At 39.2% G+C, this 14,434-nt stretch overlaps 1 protein-coding gene across 1 annotated transcript in view; it reads right to left on the reverse strand.

Moving 5' to 3' along the window:
• The window catches only part of PTPN4 (protein tyrosine phosphatase non-receptor type 4), a 170,757-nt gene that overhangs the window by 118,882 nt on the left and 37,441 nt on the right, over window positions 1-14,434 (reverse strand). The window lies entirely within an intron of this gene.

Consider the following 14,434-nt stretch of genomic DNA (forward strand, 5'->3'; position numbering starts at 1 on the left):
AGCAAACGTTTGTGTATGCGGGTGTTTTTAGGGATAAAACAAAATGTTTTAACTCTTTCAACTTTCAAAAGTAAAAACTCCTGGGACTTTGCTAGTGGTCCAGTGGCTAAGATTCCATACTCCCAATGCAGGGGGCCCGGGTTCAACCCCTGGCCAGGGAACTAGATCCCGCATGCCGCAACTAAGAGTTCACATGCTGCAACTAAAGACCCGGAGCAGCCAAATAAATAAATAAAGTGTTTAAAAAAAAAAAGTTAAAACTCCTAACTGGTAGAAAATTGCTGCTAAGAGAAGATTCTTTAAAAATTAATGTATTCATCAAAAAGTATTTATTAAACATTAACTTTAGGGTATAGTTTTCTCAACCAACCTTGGCACTGTTGACATTTTTTTGTCAGATAATTCTTCATTGTGGGGGGTTGGGGGAGGACGACAGTCCTGTCCATTTTAGGACATTTAGCAGTGTTCCTGGTTGCTACCCACTAGATGCCAGTAGCTCCCACCCAACTTAAACAACCCAGAATGCTGTGACATTGCCAAATCAGTCCTATTTGAAAATCACTGTTAAAGAGGTACATTTACAGTTCTGGATTTGGGCTCAAAACCTCTTACTAAAGACTACCCTTGAAAAACTACAGATTAGTTTCTCATTCAGTTTTAGAAAAATACTAAACAGAAAACCCTACTCTATGAGTGATGGCAAAAAGAAGTATAATATGGCTGGGATTTAACATGAATTTTGATTCTGTCCCATTTAGTATATGCAGTGAACAAACAAGAAAATGTGCTCTATGACGAATGGCTAATAATAGAATGTTAATGAGGCCACACAATCTCCATCCCTCCCAACTGTTTCTCTGCAAGGCCAGACTACATGCATCAGTACCACCTTGTGTACGCATTTAAAATACAGATTCCTGAGCCCCAACAGACCTATGAAATTGAGGTGTGGGGCAGGCAATGTGAACTTCCAGTAAGTCTTCCTTAAGAACTCACCATTAAATTCTTTTTTTTTTTTTTAAGGAGCAAGACGCTTTTTTTTCTTTCTTAATTTACTTTTGGCTGTGCTGGGTCTTCGCTGCTGTGTGTGGGCTTTCTCTAGTTGCGGCAAGCAGGGGCTACTCTTCGTTGTGGTGCGTGGCTTCTCACTGCGGTGGCTTCTCTTGTTGTGGAGCACGGGCTCTAGGCATGCGGGCTTCAGTAGTTATGGCTCACGGGCTCTAGAGCGCAGGCTCAGTAGTTGTGGCGCACGGACTTAGTTGCTCCGCAGCATTGTGGGATCTTCCCGAACCAGGGCTCAAACCCCTGTCCCCTGCACTGGCAGGCGGATTCTTAACCACTGTGCCACCAGGGAAGCCCTCACCATTAAAGTCTTATAAAATATAAAAATGTAAGAAAAACAGCACCAGAGGCTACTTATCTCCAACCTTTCATGACCACACTTTCAATACATTTTAAATTTGTGTCACTGATCACAAGGAGAAGCAACAGAAGACTGTTCAACTGATAGCAGATGGTGTGAAAAATAAAACACCAGTGTGAACAGTCAAAGACCAGGATTCTAGCCTTAGTTCTACCACTTACTTGGCATGTAGTTATAAGCAAGGCACAAAATCCCTGGGTTTGAATTCTCTGTCCGTATAAAAGAAATAATTGCTGTACCACATTGTAAAAAAAGGGCCAAAAACAGATGTGAAAGCTCTGAGAGACTATACAGCACCTATAAGAAAGATTAGTTATCACTTGACAGGTATTAATTCAAAGCTACAATTGAGAGCCATATTCCAGTAAAATTATCCAATGCAATATTAAGTAGGATACATGAAAAAAACCTGTGTCTGCAGAAATATATCCTAAATATTACTCAAAACTATTAAAAATAAAAGCATATTCACAGGGTATCTAGGTTAAGAAAGTTGAAAGATGGAGAACATACTAATAAGTTCTCAGAGAATTTCTACAGATGAGAAGCTGACAGGACAGTCAGGTGTCACTGTACAGAAACAACTAAGTGAGTAGGAAGGATCCTGCACAACTACCAAAGAAAAACTTACTTTGGTATAATGTAGTAAAAAAAAAAGACTTATCTTCAGTTCCCAGTGTATACCAGTATGACACAAGCACACTAGAGGCTGCTTTTCCCAGTGATTACAACTAAGACTCCAGATAAAATTACAAAAAGCAGTTATATGAGAAATCCAAGCAGTAAATTATAGCAGGTGGTATAGAGAGAAAAAAGAAATCACAGATTGAAGTATGGTGAACTTTCTATGTTTTCTTTCCTTTAACTTTCTGTACCTCTGCTTTGACTCCAAGATGGGCTGCACTAGAGAAATGCACAGTGAGCACAGGCAGCAAGAGAGACAGGGAAACAGAATTTTCTGGTAAGAGGACCAGAAAAGGAGCCCTATCAACTTGGGGGGGAGAGGTGTCCACCAACCTTCCCCAGGGGAGCGCCCCAGTCCCAGAAAGGCCCAGCCCTGGTGATGACACTGGGGGAACTGAAACCCTAAGAGGACACCCACCTCTTTGCACAGGAGAACCAGAAAAAAGGTACCTGGTCTGTGGAAGAGTAGGGAGTAGTCTCTGTTTGGTTTTGGTTTTTTCTTTCCTCGTCTCTCAGCATTGCACCCTAAGGCAGCCCCAATCCTGAAGGCCTACACAGCAATACAGAAGGCTAAAACTCAGAGAACCTCGTCCTTCTGGCTAGAGTAACTGTGAAAAGTGGCTGCTGGGAGCCAGAGAGTGTGGAGGAAAAGCCTGCAAAGTACAGGAGATTATAAATTGACACAAGCCCTGGGCTCATGCCAAAACTGTACATATGCAGAATACCCCCAAAGAAACACAGCAATGACTCTGAGAACTGAACTACAATGCAAGCTTCAAACTAACCGTCGAATACTGCTGGCAACGATCAGACCCAAGCAGCATAGCAGAGGCTTTGAAAACTGAATTGACATTGGAACCACTGCCCAGAAAACGTGAGACAGAATTTGAGAACCAGGTTAGTCTCCCACTAAATAACAACAGCAACAACAAAATCAACATCATAGGATGGATTTTAACAGGGCACATAGTCTCACAACATAACATTCCAAAATGTCCAAGGGACAATAAAAATTACTTGATACACTAAGAACCAGGAAAAACCGAACAATTTTCAAGGGAAAAGGCAGTCAACTGACAAACACTTTGAGATGATTCAGATGTTGGAATTATCAGGCAAAGACTTTAACACAGGTATTATAACCATCCTCCATAAGTAAGGAAGGCAAGCACTCTTAAAATGAAGGAATATATAGAAATTCTCAGCAAAACATAGAAACTATTAAAAAAGAGTAAAATGGAAATTTTAGAACTGAAAAATACAGAATCTAAAATAAAAATCTCACCAAATGGGCTAAATAGCAGAAGGAAGATAATTGGTGAGTCAGTCAATTTGAAAGTAAATGAACAAAATATCTAATCTGAAATAAAGAGAGAGAAAGTTTATAAAAAATGAACAGAGACTCAGGACCTATAGGACAAAATTAAAATTCACATTTTTGGAGTTCCTGAAGGAAACGAGAAAGAAAATGGTACATAAGAAGTAACTGAGGGCTTCCCTGGTGGCACAGTGGTTGAGGGTCCGCCTGCTGATGCAGGGGACACGGGTTCATGCCCCGGTCTGGGAGGATCCCACATGCCGCGGAGCGGCTGAGCCTGTGAGCCATGGCCGCTGAGCCTGTGCGTCCGCAGCCTGTGCTCTGCAACGGGAGAGGCCACAACAGTGAAAGGCCCGCGTACCACAAAAAAAAGAGAGAAATAACTGAAAAGGTAATGGCAGAAAAGTACCCAAATTTGGTGGAATAGATTTAAAGATTCAAAAAATCTCAGTTAAATAAAACCATGCTCAGACCTGTCAAAAGCAAGCTGCCAAAAACTAAAAATAAATTTTTTAAAATCTTAAAGGAGACCGCAAAAAAAGGTAACACGTTTCACATAGGGAAACAATTATTTGAATGAATGCAGAGTTTGAATCAGAAACTGGAAGTCACAAAACAGTTGAACTACATATTTGAAGTACTGAAAGAAAAAAGCTAGCAACCCAGAATTCTACATCCACTGAAAATATCCTTCAGGTATGAAAGCAGGCAACTCAAAGCATTCTCACATAAAGGAAAATTAAGAGAATTTATTGCCAGAAAACTTGCTCTCAAAGAAATGCTAAGGAAGTTCTTCACTGAACAGAAATGATACTGGAGGGAAATCTGGAACTTCAACCAAAATGAATGGTAAATATCTGGGTAAATACAATAGACTATTTTCTCCTGCTAAATTATTTAAAATATGCTTTAATATTGAGAGCAAAATTTATGTCTAAGGAGTTTTCATTCTATATAAAAGTATTACATACCACAACCATAACCAAAAAGGAGGGGTGAGAACAGGGAACTATATAAATGAAAGTCCAGGTTTAGTTAAAGTAGTAAAAGATGAACTCTAAGTAGACTGTAATAATAGGTATATATATTATAATCCCTAGAGCAACCTCAAAAAAGCAACAAACAAAAGAAGCCAACAGATACATTAAAATGGAATACTAAACATATTCAAATAATCCAAAGGCAGGAAAGAAGGAACAAAGGAACAAATAAAAGAGAGGGACATATGGAAAGTTTAAAAATGGAAGGACTAAATTAAACGTTGGAATTCAGTAATTTCATTAAAAGAAATTGACTATCACAATATTGTATTTTTTTTAAAAAGACCCAACTATATGCTGTCTATAAGAAATCCACTTTAATATAAAAATGTACACAGGGCTTCCCTGGTGGTGCAGTGGTTGAGAGTCCGCCTGCCGATGCAGGGGACACGGGTTCGTGCCCTGGTCCGAGAAGATCCCACATGCCGCAGAGCGGCTGGGCCCATGAGCCATGGTGGCTGAGCCTCCGCGTCCGGAGCCTGTGCTCCGCAACGGGAGAGGCCACAACAGTGAGAGGCCCACGTACTGTGGGAAAAAAAAATGTACACAGAGGGCTTCCCTGGTGGCGCAGTGGTTGAGAGTCCGCCTGCCGATGCAGGGGACACGGATTCGTGCCCCGGTCCGGGAAGATCCCACGGATGCCGCGGAGCGGCTGGGCCCATGAGCCATGGCCGCTGGGCCTGTGTGTCCGGAGCCTGTGCCCCGCAACGGGAGAGGCCACAGCAGTAAGAGGCCCACGTACCAAAAAAAAAAAAAAAAAAAAGTACACAGATAGCAAAAACAATGAAAAGAGATATCACATGCAAACACTACTCAAATGCAAGATGGACTGTACTATCAAAACATATGTCAGAACGAGAAAATCACCAGAAATAAAGAGGGACGCTACATAATGATAAAAGAGTCAAATAACCAAGATAAAATAACAGATAAAAGAGTCAAATAACCAAGAAAAAATGGGTAATACAACAAAAAAGGTTAAGTAATACAAATACATGAAGTGAACCTAATGTAATTATTCAAGGAAGAGTGTTGAAGTCTTAAACTATAATTGAACAATTGAAGAGAGAAATATACAAGTGTTCAATTATACAATTATAGTTAAAGACTTCAACACTCTTCCTTGAATAATTAATAGAGCAAAGTAAAGAGAAAATCACGTGCATTGCCTCTTCCGTTTTCAGTTTCAGTTTATATTTTCTGTTTTGGACATTATCTCTTGACTTCCTATTATGCAGGTTTCAATTTTTTAAATTTAATTTAATTTAATTTAATTTTTAGTCTATTTTATGCCCTCACTCCCCCTCCTCAAATTCTTAGGTCATAATTTTTAGTTAAATTTTCTATGTATCAGAATTACATTTGGCTCTAGTAAAAGAAACTGGAAATAACAGTAACTTAAATGAGCTAAAGTTCATTTTCCTCTCACATAAAAGAATTCTAGAAACAGACAGTCCAAGAAATGGGATAGCAACTTCACAGTTATCAGGGAACCAGGTTCCGTGTTCTTCCCTTCACTCTTCTGAGAGCATGGCTCTCTGTAAGACCACTTCACAGTCCAGGATAGCTGTTAGGCCCCTAGCAGTTAGGTCAGTTTTCAGGCAGGTGGAGGCAGGGAGGGAAGGGGAGGAGCGCTGGGGAGCAGAGAGGGGGAGGGTGGAGAAGCACAAACGGCACCTGTGCGTTTCCTTCCCAAGCTTAAGGAGCTTTGCTTAAAAGTTATACCCTGCAGCTTCTAGTTACATTTTATTGACCAAAATTTAGTCACAGGCCCTCATTTGGGCTGCAGGGCTGGGATTTTATATTCCTGTTGCTATCCCAAACAATATTGAAGTTTTATTATAAAGAAATGATAGAAAATGGGTTATGACAGGGACTTCCTTGGTGGTCCAGTGCGTGAGCCTCCGGGCTCCCAATTCAGGGAGCCCAGGTTCGATGCCTGGTCAGGGAACCTAGATCCTGCATGCCATAACTGAGACCTGGCACAGCCAAAATAAATAAATAAACAAGAAAACGGGTTATGACAGAGGCAGTTAGCACTTTCTTCCTTAATTGACTTCATTGTTTACCTTTTTGTGATTATGCAAGGTAATTCACTGCTAAGCCACATAGTGTACTATAATTATAATTACCAGCAGGTAAATACGTTTAGGTTTTGAAGGCCATAAATAGTCTCTGTTGCACATTCTCTTAAAAAACAACAAAACCGGGCTTCCCTGGTGGCCCAGTGGTTGAGAGTCTGCCTGCTAATGCAGGGGACACAGGTTCGAGCCCTGGTCTGGGAAGATCCCACATGCCATGGAGCAACTAGGCCCGTGAGCCACAACTACTGAGCCTGTGCATCTAGAGCCTGCACTCCGCAACAAGAGAGGCCGCGATAGTGAGAGGCCCGCGCAGCGCGATGAAGAGTGGCCCCCACTTGCCGCAACTAGAGAAAGCTCTCGCACAGAAACGAAGACCCAACACAGCAAAATAAATTAATTAATTAATAAACTCCTACCCTCCAACATCTTCTTTAAAAAAAAAAAACAACAAAACCAAAAACCTGTAAAAATGTAAAATCCATTCTCAGCTTCATGGGCCACACAATAATAGCCACCAGGCTGGATTTGGCCCATGGGTCACAGTTTGCTATCTGCTGCTCTACATTACGCTCACAATATCAATCATACGAAGCTAAATTAGTAGGTACATGAAGCAGGGAAAGTGATTAATAATCAAGAGACAAAGCAGTCCACAGAAATACACAGACTTATAAGGGATCTACATATTGGTCTTGGTCTGTGAGGGCTTCAAAGTAATTATGATTACATATTAAAGACAACAGAGGGAGAACAGAGAAAGTGGATTAAAATATAAAATACTTCAAAACAGAATTATAATCTATAAAAATGATCATACTGACATTCTAGAACTGCAGAATATAATATGTGAAACAGAGGAATTTGTTGGATGGTTTAACAGCAAAAGAAAAGAATTAGCAGACTCAAAAACAAGTTAATAGCTATTCAAAACACAGAGAAATTATAAACAACAAAATAGAACATATGTTAGGTGTGGGATGTAGTCAGTCTAACAGATGTAATGGAGTCCAGAAGGAGAGAAGGAAAAAATGGGCCAGAAGCAATATTTAAATCTGTAAAGGACAAGAAGTTTTCAAATTGTATAAGACACCACCTACAGATTTAAGAAGCTCAGTGAATACCAAGCAAGATAAATGCACAAACACACACAAACACACAAGCAAGATAAAAACAAAACCATATCTAGGTATATTATAGATGAGACACTAGAGTCAAAAATAGAGAAAAAGCTCAAAAACAGAGGAAGAAAGGACATATCTCTTGTCCTGCTCAAGAACAGTAAGAATGAAAAATGAGTTCTCAAGATGGCTCCTCAAGAAAAAGTCAATGAAACAACATCTTTAAACTACGAAGAAAAAAAACTATCAATGTAGAATTCTATACCCAGCAAAAATATCCTCCAAAATAAGGAGTAAGTAAATACATTTTCAGACAAACAAAAAGTTGAAAAACTGTATTAACAGTCTCTATTTCAGAAAATAATAAAAGAGGTTCTTTCGGATGAAGGGAAAAGATTCTATATGGAAGCATGGATATATAAGAAATGAGCTGCAAAAAGTTTAAATATAAAGGGAAATATAATAGACTGTTAACTATTTAAAGCAATAATAGCAATGTCTTGTAGGGTTTATAACATATGAGGAGGATGGCAAAAATACATAAGAACAATAGCAAAAAAGTAGGAGGCAGGTAAATGGATTCAAACTGCTTTAAGGTTTTTGCATTTGGGGGGGAACATGGTAGAAGTACAGTTGACCCTTGAACAACCTGGGGGTTAGGGGTGCTGATCATCCACACAGTTGAAAATATGTGTGTAACTTTGTGGTCAGCCTACATATCCACGGTTCCACATCTGCAGTTTCAACCAAATGTGGGTTGTGTATGTATTCACTGGAAAATATGTATGTATTCACTGAAGTATGTATTCATTGAAAAATATCCACGTATAAGTGGAACCACACATTTCAAACCTGTCACGTTCAACAGTCAACTGTACTAAATAAAGGCAGACTTTTGTAAGTCATGACACATTTTGCAATTTCTAAGGTAATCACTAACAGTATGACATTAAAAGGTTAATCAAGAAAAGCTAATAAAGGAGATAAAATGGAGTAAGAAATACTTAGAGAGCACAAGGGAATCTTTCTTGGTGAGTGAAGTATTCAATACCTTAATCTGGTGGTAGTTCCACAGATGTATACATACATAAACATTCATTGAGTTGTACAGTAAAGATCTGTGCACCAGAGTGTATAATGTATTATACATATTATAATAAACAACAACTATACATAATTTCTAGAGTAGGGGACACTAGGCTACAGAATCTTTCTAAATAGAATCCATCATATATTTATCAAAATTTTAATGGCTTACAGCTATTTTCTGAAACTTTTTCTCATAATATATGAGGCACTAAATAACTGTTGTCATTAAAGTACATGAACAATGACAACTTAATTTACTGTACTAGTGCCAAGATAAAATATACCTAATTCTCAAAAATGTAATATATTTTAAATTTTATTTATTTATTTATTTATTTCTGGCTGCACTGGGTCTTCGTTGCTGCGGGCAGCGGGTTTTCTCTAGTTGCGGCGAGCAGGGGTTACTCTTCGTTGCGGTGCGCAGGCTTCTCATTGCGGTGGCTTCTCTTGTTGCAGAGTCTGGGGTCTAGGTGCACAGGCTTCAGTAGTTGTGGCACGCGGGCTCAGAAGTTGTGGCACACGGGCTCTAGAGAGCAGGCTCAGCAGTTGTGGTGCACAGGCTTAGTTGCTCCGCGGCATGTGGGATCTTCCCAGACCAGGGCTCGAACCCGTGTTCCCTGCATTGGCAGGCGGATTCTCAACTACTGCGCTACCAGGGAAGTCCTCAAAAATGTAATATTTGACAACTGTTTCCTCTTTACTTTTTGTTTTTAAGTTTTTTTTGACGTGGACCATTTTTAAAGTCTTTATTGAATTTGTTACAATATTGCTTCTGTTTTATGTTTTGGATTTTTTGACCACGAGGCATGTGGGATCTTAGTTCCCCAACCAGGGATCGAACCTGCAGCCCCTGCATTAGAAGGCGAAGTCTTAACCACTGGACCACCAGTGAAGTCCCTCCTCTTTACGCTTTAAGAATAAACTTGCATTTTTACAATTTCCATGTACATGTATTTTTATTCTTATTTATTTTTATTTTTTTTTTGGCCATGCTGTGCAGCTTGCAGGATCCTAGTTCCCTGACCAGGGATTGAGCCCGGGCCCTGGGCAGTGATAGCACAGTCCTAACCACTGGACCACCAGGGAATTCCCATGTACATGTATTTTTAATCAATATGCCAGAAACAAACTGGGTTTTGGAAACTGTACATGTACAACAGTACACAGGTAAGAATATCATATATACACATAAAGCAATTAGGAGACTGCTGTTTTGTGAAATTTTAATAATAATATTCTTCCAAGAAAACATTTCTGGAACTAGAGAATAGGTCGACTGGATCACAAGCAATAAAGCAAAGAAGAATCAACCTTTCTAAATGTGTAATGTGAGTCAGACACATAAACAACACTTCAAAATACTCTCATTTAATTCTAAACATCCTATGCAAGACAGGTGTTCTTTCCTAACAAATGAATCTGCAATACAGTAAGGTAGAGCAACTTGCGTATCATCACAGGACCAGTAAATCTTCAAAATAAAAACCTATAAATTCATCACTGGATAACTGCCTAGGAAATTCTTTCAATAGAAGTAAATGTCTTTATCAGTAAAGACTTATGCATGACAAATATATTAAGACCTAAGAACTATACATGCCTGATAAAAACAAAAACAATCAAAGAATAAACCAAGAAATATGGTAACTTTGTGCACAATTATAAATCTCGTTGATACTTTTCTTGTGCTTAACATGATATAGTTTAGGGAAAAAAATTCAAAACAGAGAAAAGATTTAATAACCTATCACATACTACAATCTTGGAATTTTCAAACACTACGACAATTGGCCAATTATTACATCTTTTTGCACTAAGTATGTCCACTTCCATTGTAACATCTGATTTTCCTCAAAACACCTTCGTAAATAGTAAGTTCTCCTTCAGAGTAGATGTTGCAAATCAATCTGAGAGACTTCAAGGTTAATAAACGAGGCAGACTGGACACAAATGTGTGCTTAAGATCCACGACGATGCTGAGAGGGCAGCACTCAGAGCAAGTCTGAGACAGCTCTTCATGACCAGCTCTCACTCCCCGTCCCTCTGCCAATCATGCAAGAACTAGAGAGTCACTCTCTGAAGAAAATGAGCCAGTGATAATCTGGACTCAGAGACATCAGGTACAGCTGATTAATTTTCACTGAGCTGAAAACAGGGGAAATCCACATGATAAATGGAAGTCTACCTACGGAAGAGCTGAGACCTCCCTAGTCCCCTTCTCTCCCTCAGCTCTAAGAAGTCCCAGTCAGGGCTCCACAAGCTCCAGGCAGATGACTGAAGGATTTCCCTCTAGCGAAAAGACATTCTGAACTAACCAAATATTACTATATAACTACTTTGTTTATTGAAAGGATGATAGAGAGGAAGTATGTGTGTATGGAGGGGAAGGAGAAGTAAAGTCTCATCCTCCAAAGTCAATACATAATACAAACAACAAAAAACAAACCAGACAAAACCAGACATACTGTAAGATGTTTCTTAGAACCATGGTAATAAATACGAGAGAAAAACTAAGCGTGTCAAATGCAGTTACTTCTAAGGGGCAACAGGGTAGGTTTAGGGTTCTGTTAGTTTTTGTTGTGACACTTTACAGAACAATTATTTTAAATTGTGTACATGAATAAACCAATAAATGTAAAAACAAAAAATTTCTTAGGGAATCTGGATGATGTGTAAACGATAGTATTTTTAAAGGAATTAAGAAATCAAATTTAGGGACTTCTCTGGCAGTCCAGTGGTTAAGACCCCACACTTCCACTGCAGGGGGCACAGGTTTGATCCCTGGTCAGGGAACTAAGATCCCGTGTGCCACGCAGTGTGGCCAAAAAAAAAAAGCTATCAAATGTAAGTAGGGCTAGAAATAATACTTAATAAAATGGTTAAGTGTTGAAAATAACAGGTCCAAACACACCTTCTCACATACACACACACATTACTGGCTCTGCTACCAACTTGGCAAGTAACCTAATGACTCTAAACTTATCTTCTCATGTGAAAAATAAAGACAGTGGAACAATAACTAGGAAAAAATCCCCCAAACCCTATCCTCCTTTACAAATATGACTGTAAAATGATTCCAAGTATGTTCCGTTTAGGTAAATCCATCATCCTTACACTCCTTTTGCCTCCCACTTCAATCAGCAGCCACCTGCTAACCCCAACTCTATAATCCAGTTTGTACTACAGATGTGGTTAACAAGTAGTTTACCAGATGAAACAAGGTGAGGTTCAGCCAACTAAATATTCATCAACCCAAGCTGTAACATAACTACAATATTATTAATTGAATTTCATTTTATTTCAAGGGGGAAAAATCTATGATTTACTGCATCTTACACTAACAACTGAAGTACTGGTATCATTTTTAAAAATTAGCCGTTAGAGAGCCTAGAAACAAGCCCATGTACCTAGGGTCAATTAATCTACAGCAAAGGAGGCAAGAACGTAATACAATGGAGAAAGATAGTCTCTTCAACTGCCTGGTGCTGCCCCAGTGAGTGGTGCTGGGAGCTGGACAGCTACACATAAAACAATAAATTTAGAACATTTCCTCACACCACACACAAAAATAAACTCAAAACACTTTAAAGACCTAAATACCAGACACGACACCATAAAATTTCCAGAAGAGGACATAGGCAAAACACTCGTTGACGTAAATTGTAGCAATATTTTCTTAGCTCAGTCTCCCATGGCAAAAGAAATAAAAGCAAAAATAAACAAATAGGATCTAATTAAGCTTTTGCACAGCAAAGGAAACTATCAACAAAACAAAAAAAAACCTTATGGAATGGGAAAAAGTATTTGCAAATGATACGACTGAAAAGGGGTTAATATCCAAAATATACAAACAGCTCTTTTAACTCAATATCACAAAACAAACAATCCAATCAAAAAATGGGCAGAAGACTTGAATAGACATTTTTTCCAAAGAAAACATACACATGACAAATTGGCACATGAAAAGATGCTCAATATCGCTAATTATTAGAGAAACGCAAATCAAAACCACAATGAGGTATCACCTCACAACTGTCAGAATGGCCATCATCAAAAAGCCTACAGGGCTTCCCTGGTGGCGCAGTGGTTGAGAGTCCGCCTGCCAATGCAGGGGACACGGGTTCGTGTCCCGGTCCGGGAAGATCCCACATGCCGCGGAGCAGCTAGGCCCGTGAGCCATGGCCGCTGGGCCTGTGCGTCCGGAGCCTGTGCTCCGCAACGGGAGAGGCCACAACAGTGAGAGGCCCGCGTACCGCAAAAAAACACACACAAAAAAACAAACAAACAAACAAAAAGCCTACAAATAACAAATGTGGTAGAGGGTGTGAGAAAAAGGAACCCTCATATACTGTTGATGGGAATGTAAATTGGTGAGATCCCTTAAAATACTAAAAATAGAATTGCCATATGATCCAACAATTCCACTCCTCGGTATATATCTGGAAAAAACAAAAACACTAATTCGAAAAGATACATGCACCCCAATGTTCATAGCAGCACTATTTACAACAGCCAAGACAAAGAAGCCACCAAAGTGCCCATCAACAGATGAATGGATAAAGAGGATGTGGTACATATATACAATGGAATACTACTCAGCCATAAAAAAGAATGAAGTAATGCCATTTGCAGCAACATGGATGGACCTAGGGATTATCATACTAAGTGAAGTAAGTCAGAGAAAGACAAATGCTATATGGTATCACTCATCTGTGCAATCTAAAAAAGTAATATAAATGAATATATATGCAAAACAGAAACAGACTCACAGAATCACTATGCTGCATACCAGAAACAACACAATATTATAAAATCAATTGTACTTCAATAAAAGAAGTTATCAGTTATTCTTTATTGAGTACATAAGAGATACATTACAAAGAACAAAAAGGAAACTGAGGGAAAATGCAATGTGGACAAAAATGAAAGTAAACAAACAAAAATCCTCACTGCACAAGTTTAGTTTTGTCTTTAAATACTGCTACCTATGAAGTGCCTCAGAACTGTGCACTGAATCACATGTGCTGAATAAATGATCATACATTTTGAATATTATTTCAGTTTTTCCAAATATAACTCTATATATGTCAATTTTATACATATACATTCACATATAAAATAAATATATAGGGGCTTCCCTGGTGGCGCTGTGGTTGAGAATCTGCCTGCTAATGCAGGGGACACGGGTTCGAGCCCTGGTCTGGGAAGATACCACATGCCGCGGAGCAACTAGGCCCGTGAGCCACAACTACTGAGCCTGCGCGTCCGGAGCCTGTGCTCCACAATGGGAGAGGCCACAGCAGTGAGAGGCCCGCGTACCGCAAAAAAATAAAGAATTTTTTTAAAAAAATCATCCCTGTTGGATCTGTGACTCACAGAATCCCTGAGGATAATAAATACGCCACTAAGTTTGGGGGTAATTTCTTATGCAGTCCTAATAACTGGAACAGGTTGGTTCTACAGAACTCTTCCTTATCACACAGCCTACTGCTTGCTATACAGGTGTACCAAAGTAAAAATAAAAACAAAATTTAGGCAAAAAATCCTCATAGGTTGGTGAAATCAATCCTGGCAGTACAGATACTATACATTTAAAAATATTAATGGAAACAAGTTTTTGGTGAACTGATGATGAATTTAGGGCATGAGGGAGACAATTCCATAGGCTGGCTACAGTA

The sequence above is a fragment of the Lagenorhynchus albirostris genome, chromosome 6 (assembly GCF_949774975.1).
Source record: "Lagenorhynchus albirostris chromosome 6, mLagAlb1.1, whole genome shotgun sequence".
NCBI classification, from domain to species: Eukaryota; Metazoa; Chordata; class Mammalia; order Artiodactyla; family Delphinidae; genus Lagenorhynchus; species Lagenorhynchus albirostris.